The sequence below is a fragment of the Mastomys coucha genome, unplaced genomic scaffold, assembly GCF_008632895.1.
Source record: "Mastomys coucha isolate ucsf_1 unplaced genomic scaffold, UCSF_Mcou_1 pScaffold22, whole genome shotgun sequence".
Taxonomy (NCBI): Eukaryota; Metazoa; Chordata; class Mammalia; order Rodentia; family Muridae; genus Mastomys; species Mastomys coucha.
The window spans coordinates 28,202,197-28,220,967 of record NW_022196905.1 but is presented as its reverse complement, the minus strand read 5'-3'; the positions used below and the strand labels follow the sequence as shown (position 1 = coordinate 28,220,967).

General features: G+C 41.2%; 1 long non-coding RNA gene across 3 annotated transcripts in view; it reads left to right on the top strand.

Moving 5' to 3' along the window:
• The window catches only part of LOC116070501, a 24,536-nt gene extending 6,845 nt beyond the window's left edge, over positions 1 to 17,691 (top strand). Inside the window, exons 4-6 of one of the 3 annotated variants that reach the window (XR_004110426.1) lie at positions 7,516 to 7,637; positions 13,047 to 13,097; positions 17,517 to 17,691. This is a non-coding gene — a long non-coding RNA (uncharacterized LOC116070501). Of the gene's footprint in view, positions 1 to 7,515; positions 7,638 to 13,046; positions 13,508 to 17,516 lie in introns of those variants that run through there. The other 2 variants (XR_004110427.1, XR_004110428.1) reach the window with 2 other exon arrangements.
• The last annotated feature ends 1,080 nt before the right edge of the window (positions 17,692 to 18,771 follow it).

Sequence of the window (18,771 nt, the reverse complement as noted above, 5' to 3'; positions counted from 1 at the left end):
AAAAAAAAAAAAAAAAAATCTTTAAAAAGGAAAAGGAAAAAACCTTAAAAGAAAACTGGGGAGTAAGCAGGTATGGCGGCACATGTGCTTAATCCCAGCACTAGACAGAGGCAGTCATGAGTTTGAGGCCATCTGGAATATAGAATGATTTCCAGGTCAGCCAAGGCTATGTAGAGTATGGCTAGGAATCTAAAAGGGATAAAGGTAGAAACCTGAGATCTAGCCTTATCATTTCCAGAAAAAAAAAATTATTGGCTAAACATGGCAACCCTCCCATTGTGGATGTGCATACACAGAGGTGAATATCTTGAGCTTACCTGGGATACCCAGCTCAGATCAAAAAGGAGTTCTGACAAGATCCACAAAAGAGACAGTTTGTAGTTGACTCTCAGAAAGTTAGAGAGGCTTATGAAATGACTTAGGCTTTCCACAGAGATGATCTGACAGAACATATCAAGCCAACTTTAAGGTGTTCCACTGTGGCAACTGAGCTGCCTGCTAAGGATGAAAATCAGCACTTCTCAGAGAAAGAAAACAACTCTCAGAGTTGCCTCTCACCCTTCACAAAACAAGTACATAACCAAATCCCTAAGCATACAAAAGAAAGAGAAAATAAGGCCTTAATAAGAAAACAAGACGCCAGGCAATGGTGGTACACGCCTTAAATACCAGAGCTTGGGAGGGAGAGGCAGATGTATTTCTGAGTTCGAGGCTAACCTGGTCTACAGAGTGAGTTTCAGGACAGCCAGAGCTACACGGAGAAACCCTGTCTCAAAAAACCAAAGGGGAAAAAAAAAAAGAAAAGAAAACAAGACTAAGCAATAAAAACCAGGCCTGAAGCTAGACATTGTGACTGCAAACCTGAAATCACTACCTGGGGAGCTAAAGCAGGAAACTTGTAAGTTTGACGGCTGCCTGGGTCACACAACAAGACCCTGTCTCAGAAATAAATAATAGAGGCTAGAGAGGTGGCTTAGTGATTAAGAACACTTGCTCTTACAGAGATTTACTGGGTTTGGTTCCCAGCACCCACATGGCAGCACACATCCATTCTGAACTCTGCTTCCAGGGGATCTAATGCCCTCCACTGGTTCTGTGGGCACAAGGTATGCAAGTGTTACACACACACATACATGATCAAAGCATGCATACACATAAGATATTCTTAATAGGTAGACATTCTGAAGTCTTGTGTCTTAATCAGGGTTTCTATTCCTGCACAAACATCATGGCCAGGAAGCAAGTTAGGGAGGAAAGGGTTTATTAAGCATATACTTCCACATTGCTGTTCATCATCAACAAAGGAAGTCAGGACTGGAACTCAAGCAGGTCAGAAAGTAGGCGCTGATGCAGAGGCCATGGAGGGATGTTTCTTACTGGCTTGCTTCCCCTGGCTAACTCAGCTTGCTTTCTTATGGAACCCAGGACTACCAGCCCACAGAAGGCACCTCCCACCCTTGATCACTAATTGAGAAAATGCTTAACAGCTGGATCTCATGGAGGAAGGCATTTCCTCAAGGGAGATTCCCTTCTCTGTGATAACTCCAGCTTGTGTCAAGTTGACACACAAAACAGCCAATACAATTGACCCCTTGTCAACTTGACACACAAACATATCACTATTAAACCTTGACCCTTACTTTCTTATTCATCCCTAAGTTTTAAATAACTTTAAAAGTTCCACAGTCTCTACAAATTTTTACATATTAAAATTTTAATCCCTTTAAAGTACCCAATCTTTTAAAATTCAAAATTTTTTTACAATTCAATATCTCTTAACTATGGGCTCTACTGAAATACTTTCTTCCTTCAAGAGGGAAAGATAGCAGAGCACAGTTACAATCAAAAGCAAAAACAAACTCAAGCTGTCCAATGTCTGGGATCTACTCACGATCTTCTGGGCTCCTCCATGGACTTGGGTCACTTCTCCAGCTCTGCCCTTTGTAGCACACATCTTGTCTTCTAAGCTCCAGATGCCTGTACTCCACTGCTGCTGCTATTCTTGGTGGTCATCTCATGGTACTGGCATCTCCAAATACTGCAACTAGGCTTCACCAATAGCCTCTCATAGGCTCTCTTCATGGTGCCTAACCTCAACTCCTTTGCATGACCCCTTCATTCCTGAGCCATCAACTGCAACTGAGGCTACACCTTCACCAATGGCTTTCCCTGGCCTCTCACAGTGCCAAGCCTCAGCTGGTCTGCATGACCTCTTCATGCCTTCAAAACAAGTACCACCTGGGGTGACTCTTACACATTGTCAAGTCCTGCTGCAGCACGAGGTACAACCTTTGCTATCTCTGGAACACAGCCTCTGTGCTCTCAGAAAACACTTCCCAGAAGATGTCACCTCAATGATGCTGGTCTCTTCTTAATCACCAATTTCTTAGCTCCAGCTAACCAGCATCAATAGTCCCAGTAATGCAAAGGTTTCACTTTGCATTACTTGTTAATCACAGCTGATTCTTCAGCGCCAGCTAACCAGAACCACAGAATCTTCACAATCAAAATAGCAACAGCCTTGATAAGAGCCTTTAATCTTCCCTCTGAAATTTCACAAGCCAGGCCTCCATCGTTTGCACTGTTCTCAACATTATCTTCCAAGCTCCTACAGAACATTCCACAGAGCTCTTAACACCCAACGGCTCTTCTAGCCCAAAGTTCCAAAGTCCTTCCACAGTCCTCGCCAAAACATGGTCAGGTTGTCACTGGAATACCCCACTATGCTGGTACCAATTTGTCTTAGTCGGGGTTTCTATTCCTGCACAAAACATCATGACCAAGAAGCAAATTGGGGAGGAAAAGGGAAGTCAGGACTGGAACTCAAGCAGGTGAGGAAGCAGGAGTTAATGCAGAGGCCATGGAAAGATGTTACTTACTGACCTGCTTGAGTTCCAGTCCTAACATCCTTTGGTGATGAACATCAATGTGTAAAGTGTAAGCTGAATAAACCCTTTCCTCCACAGTTTGCTTCTTGGTCATGATGTTTCATGCAAGAATAGAAACCCTGACTAAGACATCTTCTTACTTCTTTTTTTTTTAATGTGTGTCTGTCTTTGTATGCATGTGCCATACATAATGCATTATGTAGGCCAGAGAATAACTTGTGGAGTCAGTTCTCTCATTCCACCATGTGGATCACAGGGATCAAATTCAACTTGTTAGGTTTCATGTCAGCACCTTTACTTGCCAGGTGCACATCTTAATCCCAGAGCTCCAGAAGCAGAGGCAGGAGGATCTCAGAGTTCAAGGCAAGCCTGGTCCACAAAGTGAGTTCCAGTACAGCCAGAACTACACCAAGAAACCTTGTCTCAAACAAACAAACAAACAAACAGCTGGGCAGTAGTGGCACACGCCTTTAATCCCAGCACTTGGGAGGCAGAGGCAGGTGGATTTCTGAGTTCGAGGCCAGCCTGGTCTACAGAGTGAGTTCCAGGACAGCCAGAGATACACAGAGAAACCTTGTTTCAAGGAAAACAAAACAAAACAAAACAAAACACCACCTGGGCTGGAGAGATGACTCAGTGGTTAAGAGCACTGTCTGCTCTTTCAGTGGAGCTGAGTTCAATTCCCAACAACCACATCGTGGCTCACAACCACCTATAATGAGTTCTGATATGCTCCTCTGGCATGCAAATGTACATGCAGATAGAGCACTCATAAACATTAAATAAATTTTTAAAAATTAAAAAGAAACTCCCCTCCCAGCTGTAAAGTGTTTTCTTAGTGATTGATGGGGGAGGGCTTAGCTGATTGTGGGTGGTACCATCCCTAGGCTGATGGTCCTGGGTTCTATAGGAAAGCTGACTGAGCAAGCCATAGAGAGAAAGCCAGTAAGCAGCAGCCCTGAATGGCCTCTGCATCAGCTCCTGCCTCCAGGTCTCTGCCCTGTTTGAGTTCCTGTCCTGGCTTCCTTCAGTGATGGACTATAATATTGAAGTGTAAACCCAACAAACCCTTTTCCTCCTGGTCTACAGAGAAAGTTCCAGGACAGCCAGGGCTACACAGAGAAACCTTGCCTTGGGGGAAAAAAAGTCTCACTTTGTAGCTATCCTAGAACTCTCTAAGTAGACCAGGCTAGCTTTGAACTCACAGAGACCTGCCTGCCTCTTTGCCTCCTGAGTATTGTGATTAAAAATGTGTGCTGTCAAGCCTGGCTACATTTGTTTGTTTAGTATGTGTGAGTGTGTATATGTACACACTGCATGCATGTGAATATAAGCATAAGTGAGTGACATGGTATGCATATGGAAGTTAAGGGCAATTTAGAGTTCTTTACATGTGGATGATACATACCCAAAATCCCAACACCCAGGAGGCTAAGACAGGAAGATCAGGAAGGACTGCCTCAGTTAGCTACCTGAGACCATCTCAAAAACCAAAATTAATATTACCCCCAGCTAATCTTTCTTCTAAATGTGCATACACCCTCCATTTCACTATGCCTCTTCCCTCGTTTCTTGTCAAAACGCCATTAGACAAATCCACCTCTGTCTGTTGCATACCATTAATAGGGATGGCAGCCCCCAGCCCTGCAAAATCCTCCAGTGATCTCTAGTTCAAATCCCAGCAACCACATGGTGGCTCACAATCGGATCTCATAATGAGATCTGACGCCCTCTTCTGGGCTGTCTGAAGACAGCTACAGTGTACTTACATATAATAATAAATAAATCTTTTTTTTTAAGTTTGTAGATGTAATCTATTGTGCAGTGTGTAAAGCATTCACCTGTCAATAAAATGATGATTGCTCAATGAGCTGAGGCAAGATTAGAAGGTTAGACATCTGGCAGAGAAAGAGAGGAATTCTGGGTTTGAGTCAGGAGCTTGGGTGATATGCCTCGACACAGAGAAGACTGTTGCATGAAACTTAGGACCAGGTAACCATCCACATGGCAGGACATACACTGGGATAAATGGGATAGTCAGTTATGGGCTAGTCAGGGAGCAGGCCCAAACTTAGGCCCTAAGCATTTATTCATAAATATAATTAAGTCTCAGAGTCTTTTTTTTTTTAAAGATTTATTTATTATTATAAATGAGTACACAGAAGAGGGTATCAGATTTCATTATAGGTGGTTTGCAAGCCACCATGTGGTTGCTGGGATTTGAACTCATAACCTTTGGAAGGGCAGTCAGTGCTCTTACCCGCTGAGCCATCTGACCAGCCCTGGTCTCAGAGTCTTAACAAAGAGGCCAGGTGGAAAGCCCAAAGTTACAAAGGTTAAAGAGGTTTTTTTTTTTTCTTTTTGTAGTTTTGGTATCCTACTCCAGTAATCCCAACACTTCTGATGACAGAGTAAAGTGACAGTTTGGGAATTTGGGTTTTTCTTAAAAAACACAGAAATATTATAAGAAACTGTTTTTTGTTTGTTTGTTTGTTTGTTTGTTTTAGTATGGGAATATGGGGCTGCTACAGACTGTCCTAAGCAGATTTGCCTTATGCTCTACAGAGTTGTGGTTTTGCCAGCTGCAGATAATTTTTGAGATTGTATGACGTTTGGAATTCTGAGAACTTTTCAGAGAGTATATAAATGCTAGAGGCCCAAGAGGCAAGGTGAGGATGGTGGTTGTTTAGGGAGGTTGGTTGTCATTTGTTAATAGTTGTGCTCAGCCAGGCGGTGGTGGCATACTCCTTTAATCCAAGCACTTGGGAGGCAGAGGCAGGCGGATTTCTGAGTTCGAGGCCAGCCTGGTCTACAGAGTGAGTTCCAGGACAGCCAGGGCTATACAGAGAAACCCTGTCTCGAAAAAACAAAAAACAAAAAAAAATAGTTGTGCTCAAAGAAGAAATAAAAAGAACGAAATTAGATTCAGAAATTTCTCCCTCTATCTTTCTATCTCTCCTATCTAGTGATAAGGGGTGAAAATAGGGAGATAAAAGGTGGAGAAGAAAGAATCCACAAAATAGCAAAGATCATCTCCAAGTAAGGCCATTTCTATTAGTGAAAAATGAATTTTCCTAATACCCTGCTCTCCACTGTCAGACTGCTAGAGCCTCACAATTAGGCTTAAGTTGTTATAATTTAAGAAAAATAATTTAAGGTCTAAGAAGATATTTTTGGTTGATCAATGAAAGTGAATTAGGTACAAAACTTAAGATTCACCAAGATGAGATAGATATATTTGGCAACCTTAGAATTGCCAAATACATATGGACTGGACATTGTGAATGTAATTCTTACTTGATAGTTTTCATAATTGTTATATATAGTTTATTGATGTTAAAGTAAAGGCCTTTATTGGACTAAAAGGGGGAGATGTCAGGGTTTTTTTTTAATTTAACTTAATTTTGTCTTATTTTATGTGCATTGGTGTTTTGCCTGATCTTATGTCTGTATTATATGAGGGTGTCAGATCTTGGAGCTACAGACAGTTGTGAGGTGCTGTGTGAGTGCTGGAAATTGAACACGGGTCCTCTGGAAGAGCAGTCAGAGCGCTTGACCACTGAGCTATCTCTCCAGCACCTGGAGTATGTTTTTGTACACTGTATGAAAATGTGTTTCTTTCCTTCCTCGCCTGCCTAAGCCACTTCTGGTTGGTTAAAAAAAATCCTATGGCCTATAGCAAAAGGCAGAATAGTAAGGTAGGACTTCCAGACAGAGAGAGGACTCTGGGAAGAAGTCAGGTGCAGAAGATTTACCTCTGACATGGAGGAAGTCAGACAGATGAAACTGATGAAAGGTAACCAACCATGTGGCAGAACCTAAATTATTCTAAATTGGATACAAGCCTAGCAAAGATCTCCATGTCATTATTCAGGAGGAAGGGGCAGGCATAGAAAATTCCATCTGGTTACAAGATACATTTTTGCATTAACATATGTTTGGAATGTGTAGTATGTACAATTCAGCTAAAGATGATTCTCTGCTCTTTGTTTGAACATGGAAGGCATCTTCCTTTATAAGTCAGATCCCATGTTAAATGAAAGGATAACATGATAAATCCTGAGGACTCTGTAGCCAACAAGGTCTCTTGGCTATGTAGAGATATTTTCATGTCTCAGCCAGCCTCGGAGCTGTTTCCATGAACAGGGATCAGCATTCATGTTACCTGTCCTGTTGTTCTTGGTTTCTTTCTTCATATCAACAGCCAGGATTGTCAGGAGGCTCCCCCTCCCCAGTCAAATCTGATCTTTATCAATTTTGAAGGAATGCATAGCTTTTCGTCTTCTGTTGAAACAAGAACAAAACCTTTCCCCCAACACAACACATTTCATGCCCTCCATTCTGAAGGTACCCATTTTTTGCTGATCTAACTCAGCAGGCCTTTCTAGAATCCACTGTTTTTTAAGCACCTGTGCTACCTGTTTCATTGACATTTTTAAAAATTCAAAGTCAATTAAAGCATTATTGACTCTATCTTTGGGAGACCCCATATCCCTCTTCTGTTCAATGAACATCTCTTTCAATGTGTAGTTAGGTCTTTTTACAATTGTTGGACCTGTAGGATTGAAAGATGTATCCATAACACATTTTATGCCATAATGTCTAAAAATTTGTTGTATTCTAATAGATACATGAGTTGGAGTATCATAAGCTTTAATCTGCAAAGGCATCTCCAAGATAGCCAACACAAGCTGTAATAAATGTGAAATCTCAGAATCAACACTTTTAAAACTCCCATTGGAATTTTGGGTATGTATCCATACTATGATATATCAACATATGTATATATTGTAATTTTCCAAACTCTATAGAATAAAACATATAACTTATTGTGTGGCATTGTTCTAAGGTGGCATCCTTAAACAGCATCTGTAGTCTTAACTCAGCATAAGTTTCTTTAACTAGGAATTTAATAGGTTGCCAATCTGCAATCTTGTCATAAGGTGACGCTGTAGGCCTTAGATTGGACTCCTCTGAAGATACTTTATTCTGAATCAGGATTTTCCAATCTTTTTTCTGTTGTGGACATGCACACACAAACACACACACACACACACACAGCATAGCTGTAGCCATTTTGTTCCGTGTCTGCCAGCTGTTTCATATTGATGCTGGAATATGCCTACCAGTCATTGCCAGAAAATAACTTGACTCAGAGCAGGGTCATGCTGACCACATCACCATTATGTTCTATATGTCATGAGGTTTGTTAATGTTAAGGAACGTCACAAAGCTTTCCATAGGACCCATCAAATTAATGGTCAGTATGAACTGTTATGGCTAAAATATCTTGAGTCAGAGCTGACCACACCAGACAGCACTTCCTGGACCTACATGAGTCCATTGTGGGTTGTGTGGTTTTCAACCTTTATAAGCTGACAGAAACAGATGTTTAATACTATGGCTCAGCCCCCAAATTCTGAGATATGGTCCTGATTGATCAGTATTAGGGTGTGTGTTGAATAAACCATCCCTGTGTGACTGACTGAGTCAGTGTTTGTGTGCTTTGTGGATCAATCCTTAGACCACCACATTTTTTTTATTGCTTTCAATATAGCATTTAATTGTTTAGTCTTTTCCTTCTCTAAGTCTGTTTTATTATGATCTCTCACAAGAAGGATATATAAAATTGTAATCATTATTGAAAATATAATTATTTGTATGCTGATAATCATACAAAAATTATATAGGGTTCAAGTGCCATCTTCTACAGGGTTTCCCTTTAAAATTCTTTTATTTATTTTATGTATGAGTACTTTATCTGCATGTAGACCTGCATGCCAGAAGAGGGCATCAGATTCCATCACAGATGGTTGTGAGCCACCATGTGGTTGCTGGGAATTGAACTCAACACCTCTGGAAGAGCAGTTAGAGTTCTTAACTGCTGAGCCAGTGTTTCCCATTTTTTTAACATGGAAAATATTCTCTTTTTTTACTATTTCTAACTCTCTCCTTTCTATGGAGACTTTACTTTATTATGCACATTTATGGAACATGTGTACTTATTTTTCTTTCTCCTTCCTTCGGAGGCTTTATTTTGTTTCTTTTTCCCCACATCCTTTTGAAACGTATTTCTCCTTCTCTTTCATTGGAGACTTTATTTATTTTTGTTTGTTTGTTTGGTTGGTTTTTCGAGACAGGGTTTCTCTGTATAGCCCTGTCTGTCCTGGAACTCACTCTGTAGACCAGGCTGGCCTTGAACTCAGAAATCTGCCTGCCTCTGCCTCCCAAATGCTGGGATTAATGATAGCCACTGTCCTGCTATCATTGGAGATTTGATTTTATTTCTCTTACCACTTCTAAACTTGATATTTATCTCTATATCTAAGCTTAAACTCTTAATTTTGGGGATTGCTAGTTACTATACTTGATCAGAGGTTCATCTGTGATCTGGACTTCTGTTCCTCCATGTGCTTACTGCTTGCTTATTGGTTTTGGATTTGGTTTCTCTATATACTTTTCCTGGCATTCCTTCTACCCTGACAAGCTTCTCCAAGATGCTGCCTTCTCTGCGCATGCAGGGTTTCTTTTGTGGCTCAGCTAGTACATGGCACTGGCTCTGGCTCTGCCCACTTGGCTCTGTCTAGCCCTTCTTGCTGGAGTAGCACAAACTGACTTCAGCTGCTCTGCTGTCCCAGATTTGGGCAGAGGCACAGTCTCCTTCAAAGTGCAGTCAGCTTTGGCCAGCAGCTGCACCTTATGCACCCCACTCCCACCCCCTAAGCTTGCATTTTAAGTACTCATGTGCATCCATGTGGCCTGGCTCCAGTGCCCTGGTCCCCTGGCCACCAGTGCACTGGTCCCATGGCTCAATCTCTCAAGCACATGCTCAAACCCTTCTCTGGGACCATGCAGCACTTGGGAGAAGCTGTTGCTACTTTGTTCTGAGACTCCAATAGAGTAGCTAACTTTTCTCTCAGCAGGGGTTTCTTAAAGAAGCCAGGAACTAGGCCTCTAGAGGTCTTCCCTGTCTTTGCAGCTCTTTCCTGCTGCTCTTTCACTGGAAAACCACCTTCCACCTTGTACATTTTCTAATACCTGAATCTTTTGTCTAACTAGAATTCAGTACCATCTGTTGGATGTCAAGTATAAACATGCAGACCTTTCTGTGCCCATCCCAGTTTCAGAATAATGGCACAGAGGTTTATATTTATTTACAGTGCTTTTGGCATTATGGTAGAATTGCCTACCACTTGCTCATAACTCAATTATCCCATTATACTAATTTAAGTTTTGCCAAATGGGTGGTTTGTTACCTCATCACAGTTTCATACAACTAACTTTCTCCAAGTCTGGGTGGCAAATTTCAGGTACTCCTCTTTTTCCCAGAGTTCCTCTGTCTTTGCTGAAGTTCCACATTACTATTCTGCCTATTGCTATAGGCCATAGGCTTTTTTTTTAACCAAATAGATGATGCCTTACACAGACAAGGAAGGAGAGAAACAGATCTTGAAACATTGTACAAAAACATCATTTCCAACATAAGTAAAAAGCAATAAAATCTTTGCTGGAACTGTTCCTGCAAATTGACAATGTCTTATTCTTCCTTTCATAATTAAATCAGAAACCTGTAGGCATAAATTTTTCTCAACCTACTTTAATAAGCATTCAGCTTCCTCTCTGGCCCACCACCCACCAGAGGTAGTTGGAAAAAAACGTTATTAGGATATACAAGAAGTGGACCTATTTAGAAATAGTTCTTTCAGGTAATTCCAATCTCACATGTTTTCAGTCCAGTCCACTAGCGAACACTAAACACAAATCAGCAGCTACAGACCAGTCCACTCAGCAGACACCACATATGAACCAGCAGCTCAAGTCCAGTTCAGTCAGCAGACACCCCACACACAAATCAGCAAGGGCAGTTCACCCAGAAGAAACGTCAAGGCTCACCAACCAGCCCAAGTCCTCCACAGAAGCTGCAAGAAGCCGTGGGAACCTCGCAAGAAGTTCTTTGACAAGTATCTCACTATAAAGTCACCACAAGCAAAGCTCAGCAAGGCAAAATGTAAGGTGAACCAATATATTCCTGTCATCAGTGAAGAATAGCAAGGTAGAACAAAGTGAACCAATGCTCAAGCTCCTACTGTCTATGGAGTCATATTTCTATTCCTTCTACACATCATGCATTCTTTCATATGTCTGCCTTAGCAAATATACTTTCACCTGTGTACCCAGCAAAACATCATTTGGCATAATTGACTTTCCAAAGAAACCAGGAGTTTCTACCTCAGAAATCTTTTCTATAAGTATTTAATTTTTTACTCTGTTTGTGTGCTAAAATATCCATTCTAAGATATAATCTTCTCTATGCATGAGAATTCCTGTGAGAGAATGAGTAGAATGCAAAATAATCATAATACAATCAAGATAAGGGTCCAAGATATCCACATGTACATCATGTAATCTCTTTTCTGCCAGAAGCAATTTTTCAGTTTCAGCTGATAATTTTCTTGGACTATTTAATTAAGAGCCACCTTGTAAGGGCTGGTGAGATGGCTCAGTGGGTAGGACAGGGTTTTGGCTGCAACGGGGTTTCCCCTTCCTGGGCTTTTTAACCCTAGGGTTACCCTTTTTGGCTATGCTAGTGGCCTGGGCACCAGCGTCACTGCCAGCCTTCTTGACTGCAGTTTTCTTTTCCTTTGTATCAGGCTTCTCCACCTTTTCATCCTCCATCTTGCAAGACAGGAAAGAGAACTGATTCTGGCTTTTCTATGCCCAGTCTAGCTCCCAAATAAAGACATGGAGACCTGGTATATTTATTTTAAAAGCTTCTTGCACTATAGCTCAGCAGGGTTCTCATCTATTTTAACCCTGTTCTAACCTATCTAAATCTGCCTACTACACAACCAGCCATGTGCCCAATTACTTTCCAACTTACTCTTGTCCTGGCTGCTCCTGTTCCATTAGTGTCCTCATAGTGACTCCCCTGTTAACCTGTTCATGGTGAATCTTCTGGTGCATTCTTTCTATTTCTGGTCCCTACCAGAGACTCTCTCACTTGGATCAGAAGTCCCACTCCTCCTCTCCTGCCAACCTATTAGCTGATCAGCTCTTTATTACTCAATCAGAGGTGATGGAAATTAATTTTTACACAACATTAAAACAGAAGATGTTTCAATAATAAAAAAAGACAATGCCGGGCTGGCGAGATGGCTCAGCGGGTAAGAGCACTGACTGCTCTTCCGAAGGTCCTGAGTTCGGAACCCAGCAACCACATGGTGGCTCACAACCACACATAGTGAGATCTGACGCCCTCTTCTGGTGCATCTGAAGACAGCTACAGTGAATTACACCAGAGCGAGCAGGCCAGCAGAGGTCCTGAGTTCAATTCCCAGCAGCCAAACACATGATGGATCATGGCCATCTGTACAGCTACAGTGTACTCATACACATAAAATAAATAAAATTAATCTTAAAAAAAAAAAAGACAATGCCAACATTCTCAGACTGCAACCAGATCCCTGGATGCAGTAACCAGCACCTGAATACACAGTGCACAAAACCATCCTACAAAATTTCCCCCTTTTAGTTCAATAAAGGCTCTTTCTCTTACATTAATATATATATATTATGTATTATATTATGTATATATTATAAATATATATAATAAGAACAATTATAAAAACTATCACATAAAATTACATTTACAATGTCCAGTCTATTTGTATTTGGCAACCTTGGAAAAAATTCTGTAATCTGTCCTAACTTAGTGAGTTCACAGTTCTGTACTTAAATCACTATTATAACTTGCATTTAACAACCTAAAATATCATATTAGACCTTAAGACAGTTTTTTGAATCCTAAATAATTTTGTGGCTTGAATATGCTTGGCTCAGGGAGTGGCACAATTAGGAGGTGTGGCCTTGTTGGAGGAAGTGTGTCACTATAAGCAATGAGACTCTCCTCCTAACCACATGGAGACAGTCTTCTCCTGTTTGCCTTCGGAACAAGATGTTGAACTCTCAGCTCCTCCTGTGCTGGCCTGGGCACTGCCACATTCCCACCTGAACCTGTAAGCTACACCAATTAAATGTTGTCCTTGTAAGAGTTGCCTTGGTCATGGTGTCTCTTCATATCAGTAAAACCCTAAGATAGAAGTTGGTATCAGGAATGGGGTATTGCTTTGATAGGCCTGACCATGTTTTTGTTTGCAGGAATGTGGATTTTGCCCTTGTCTGAAGAGTCTACATGAGGCTAATTCTAAGGTAAAGAGAATCAGATTAATTGCATTGACAAAGGAAGTCTCAGAAAAGTCCAGCATAGACTTTGCCCTTTGGTTTACTCTCATGAAAAGCATTCTGATCAAGCATAGCAAGCTTAAAAAATAAAAACACAAAATGTATGGTTCAATTAATAAAGGGGCATGAAGATGGAGCTGAATCCTATGCTCAAGGAGATAAAGGGATCAAAGGAGTAGTGATCTCAGGGCAAGATCCCACCCAACTAAGCTTATTGTTTGTGATTGCAGTTGAACAAGGAATAGTTTAGATTTTTAATATGGAATGAGCTCCAATCCAAAAAATGATTGTGATCTGTATCCTGAGTCTGGAAGTCACAGGCTTTTGATCTTGAGGAATAGTGGCCATGAAAAACTTAGGATCAGGCATGGTCGTACACATGTACACAACATTTAATCCCAGGAGACAAATCCAAGTAGATTTCTGAGTTTAAGGTCAGTCTGTTCCAGCACATTCTAGCTGAAGAAAAGCTTAAATCCAGGCATGGTGATACATTCCTTCAATCCCAGAACTCAGGAGACAGAGTCATGCAGATTTCTGAGTTTAAGAGATCTACATGACTATTTACAATCTACAGAGAAAGCTCCAGAACAGCCAAGCTTAGGCAAGTGAGGGAGTTGGAAAACAGAAAGCAGGCATTAGAATAAGGGGGATCATGTTTAAGCCCCAGCAAGCATTGAACTCTGCAGCTTTGGCCATATGGCTCTGGCCTTAGAATCCATAATAAAAAGGGACTACTGGGACAATTGATGCTGGTTAGTTGGAGCTAAGAAATTAGTGGTAATGAAGAGACCTGTATCCTGAGGTGAAACCTTCTAGGAAGTGTTTTCTGGGATCATAAAGAAGCTGTGTTCTAGAGATAGCCAAGGTTGTACCTTGTGCTGCAGGTGGACCAGGTAATGTGTAAGAGTCACTCAAGTGACACTGGTCTTGAAAGCATGAAGGGGTCATGGAGAGCAGTTGAAGCTTGGCACTGTGAGAGGCCAGGGAAGACTGTTGATGAAGGTGCAGCCTCAGTTGCAGTTGATGGCTCAGGATAGAAGGGGTCATGCAAAGAAATTGAGGCTTGGCATCATGAAGAGAGCCTGTGAGAGTCTATTGATGAAGCCTAGTTACAGTGGAGGACTCCAGTGAATTAGAGATGGTAGTACCATGTGATGACCACTAAAAATAGCAGCACCAGTAGAGTGGAGTCAACCAGAGCCTAGAGTGCTACAGATGGCCAAGCTGCAGAAGTAACTCAGGTCCTTTGGAGAAGCTCAGAAGATCATGTATGGAACAAGAAGCCTTAAGTTGAAGTTGACTTGGAGATACCAAGATGTTAAAGATGCCAGAGGCATGGGATACCTGCCAAAGAAAGCTAACAGGGAATGGAACAAGCCCAGAAGAAAAAAGTTTGGTACAGTAAACAAAGATGAAAAAGGAGTTGGGAGACCTGAAGACTGCTTTGACATCAGACATGGAGATACAGAGTTTGGAGTTTGCCCAGCTGGTTTTTTGTCTTGCTTTGAGGATTACAGTTAAGTGATTGTAATCTCAGAAGAGACCTTGAACTTTGGTCTTTTAACATTGTTAAGACTGCTATAGACTTTGGACTTTGGAAGTGGGAATAAATGTGCTTTTTATTATGCTATGGTTAGGTATGGCCCCTATAGACTTATGTATTTGAACAAGCCTATAGTGGCCAGAGAGTTGAATGTGGTGGTTTGAATATATATAGCCCAGGGAGTGGCAATATTAGGAGGTATGGCCTTGATAGAAGAAGTGTGTCACTATGGGAATGGGCTATGAGATCCTCCTCCTAACCATGTAGAAGACATTCTTCTCCTGATTGCCTTTGGAACAAGATGCTGAACTCTCAGCTCCTCCTGTACCATCTGCCCAGGCATTGCCATGCTCTCATCTTGATGATAATGGGCTGAACTTCTGAACCTGTAAGCCAGCCCCAGTTAAATGTTGAGCTTATAAGAGTTGCATTGGCCAGGCAGTGGTGGCGCATGCCTTTAATCCCAACACTTAGGAGGCAGAGGCAAACAGATTTCTGCTTTCGAGGCCAGCCTGGTCTACAGAGTGAGTTCCAGGACAGCCAGGGATACACAGAGAAACCCTGTCTCGAATACAAACAAACAAACAAGCAAACAAAAAGAGTTGTATTGGTCGGGCTGGAGAGATGGCTCAGTGGTTAAGACCACTGACTGCTCTTCCAAAGATCCTGAGTTCAAATCCCAGCAACCACATGGTGGCCAACAACCATCTGTAATGAGATCTGATGCCCTCTTCTGGGATGTCTACAGTGTACTTGCATATAATAAATCTTAAAAAAAAAAAAAAAAGTTGCATTGGTCATGGTGTCTGTTCACAGTAGTAAAACCCTAACTAAGACACAACTTAAGCTTAATTTTTATTAATTAAAATTAATTAAAAGCAAAACTATAATTATCTTGTCTTCAACACTATCAGACCTGAGAAGAAATAAATATACCTGAGAAAACAGGAACTGCAGAGCAGACAGCTTCCAAAACTGTAGAAATGACAGAGACAGCTACCTGCCTAGATAGTCATCAAAGTTTTCTCTATAACAATGGAGCACAGTCTTCAGCTTGCTGGGCCAGTATATCTAACAAACTCTTCTGTGAAGCAGGAATTATGAAGGATTTGCCTACTTTGTCCTTGAAAAGCTTGGCAGTTGACTTCTTCCATGCCCTGCATGTCCAGTTTTGACAGCATGCTGTCATTAGTTGAGGCAAGGCAGTTTCTTGGCCAGTGCTAGCTTGACACTGTTGCCAGAAATATTAAAAAAGTCTCCCTGCCATCTCTCCTGCCCCACAGTTTCGGTCCGTGTTACTCTAGTACTGATACTGGCAGGCCACAACAGTATGTCCCTGCAGGGTCCTGCTCAGCATGTTCTCACCACTGAGCTACTCTCTCCCAGCTAGTGAGTTCATCTCGCTTCCACACATTGCCCTACACAGCCCATAATCAGCCATTTTAACACCTAGTTATCCAGTAGAAACATGACTCTTAAAGCTTAATTATCCAATCAGATTTATATAACAATAAGATTGCCACACCCACTCATCTACTCCAGTAAATTCTGAGTGTCAGGCCTGAAAGCTTGTTCACAGATCTGAGATGTACAGCTTCAAAGGAAGATAGCCTCCTGGAATTCATTCATTGATGGTCCCTAACTCATATGTGTTCCAGATTGGTCTCTGCAAAAGTCTATGGAGAGTTTTGCATACTTTCTTTATTCAGGCATATAGGTGCCCCAAGAAATGATTCGTAAATAGCTACAACTAAGATTAAACATTGTTGTTGGCTTGGAATTTTCATAAGGAAGCTGTTTTATCAGACAAGGTGTCTCCAGAGTTATTGATAGAAGATCAAACATTAACGGTTTTTTTGTTTTGTTTTTTGTTTTTTTTTTGTTTTTGTTTTGGTGTTTTTGTTTTTGTTTTTGTTTTTTGAGACAGGGTTTCTCTGTGTAGCCCTGGCTGTCCTGGAACTCACTCTGAAGACCAGGCTGGCCTCAAACTCAGAAACCCGCCTGCCTCTGCCTCCCAAGTGCTGGGATTAAAGGTGAGCACTACCACCAGCCGGCTTAAACATTAATGTTTACTATAAACAAAGTAAAGTTAGAATTCTCAGAGCAGTCACACACACACACACACACACACACACACACACACACACACACACACTGCAGAATTGCTTTACATACTAGAGAAGTTGAAGGACTTCTGTCACTAATTGTTTATGTTACAGACAAGGGCATTCTCAGGAGCTGCTAGAATGGGACCTCCTGGTGATTGCCTCCAACCAGACCCAGAGAATTAGCTTGGGGTTGCCAAGACAGCCCAGCAGGAAAGAGCACCACTCCTCTTCCGAAGAAACCATTCGAACCTGGCTGTTTGATCTTACTGACTTTGATATGACTGCCACCTGCCTGCACGATCTCTGACCATTTGTCTAACTTTCTTTCGTTTTCTATATACTATATAAGCCTGATTTTTACTTTGTGCAAATACACTCAGATTCCACACTTCCTTGTGTTGTCTCTGTCATCCCGCCGAAATTTTTGCCCACTTGGCCAGAAGTACACTTATACCGCAGATCAAGGGGTCCCGCAGCAATCCAGTCCGTGGCATAAGATGACAATTTACAAGATGCAATACAATAATTTCAGAGCCAATTGATAAAGATAAAGCTTTAACCCAATTACTCTAACCTTGTGATAATCTTAGCTACTTGTGGCTGTTTAAAACTACGTGGGATCAGGATCATCTTCCTGTTTGTCTGCCTCCATGTTGGCTTCTCCTCCTTCTCCTGTTACCTATCTCTCCCCCAAACTTCTCACTCTGCCTCCCTTTTCCTGTCCAACCACAGGCCTGCCACTGCCCTAATGTGATTGGACAGAGAAAGCCCTACAACATGACACATAGAAGCAAACTCCATATGAGGGTTCTTCGCTGATCATCTTTGAAGTGGAACAGAGATGCTGACAGTTGACATGTCACACTGTCAAAAAAACCTTTCACTAATAAAACATCTTTAAATGCCATATTCTGTAGATCTCTGAAGTTTTTGAAAACCATCTATGTATAGCTGAATAATCAAAGATTGCTTGTTTATAGCTATTTATTATCTGCTTAAATTTGACAACATCTGCAGAAGGCTAAATACCATTTGTTTTTGTATTAACTAAACTGTTACCTAACATGACCATAAGTTTGATCAATTCACTACCAATGTGCTTTTTTTAATGATCCTAAACCATTTATAATAGTCATTCTCAAGGACTAGAACTTCACATTACATTTTAAAATAATTTGCATAGGTACAATACCTTAAACAAGAGCTGAAACATACAGTGTTGTAACAAAAATAATTTTAAATTTATATCAATATACAAAATGCCATATCAATGTAGAAATATTTGGCTTGATTTTTTTTTTAGTTTAAAAGTAGACTCAGTAATCTACCCTTTTATACTATTATTCCTATATCCCCCCCCTTTTTTTTTTTTTACCACTTTTCACATAACATTAGATAGAAGAGAGAAAGGAATAGAGGAAAGAGAAAGAACTCTCTGAATCCAGCCCCTTTAAGTTTGTTTCCTCCCTGACCAAGACCTTTACTAACTAGTAACCCAACCAGCATCCAGCCCACCCAAAACCAAAAACCACCCACCCTACATTTGGGGGGTGGGGTATTAGTCTCTTAAAATTGCTTCCTGCTGTGTAGGGGCAACGATCTCTTTTGTGGTCCCTAAGAAATTTGAGATTTTGGACATGTCTTAGAAAGGCTAGCTGTAACATTTGCTGTCCAGTTGCTGTGATGGGAAAGTACAGGGCTTTACTGGAGTCCTAGTTGGAACAGTCTATGAGTTTGAACCATCTTAGCTAGCCATTTTGAAGTTGTTCTAGATTCAAATTCTTGAGGAGGGCTGGAGAGATGGCTCAGTGGTTAAGAGCACTGACTGCTCTTCTGAAGGTCCTGAGTTCAAATCCCAGCAACCACATGGTGGCTCACAACCATCCGTAATGAGATCTGACACCCTCATCTGGGGTGTTTGAAGACAGCTACAGTGTACTTACATATAATAAATAAATAAATCTTAAAAAAAAAAAAACAAAAACAA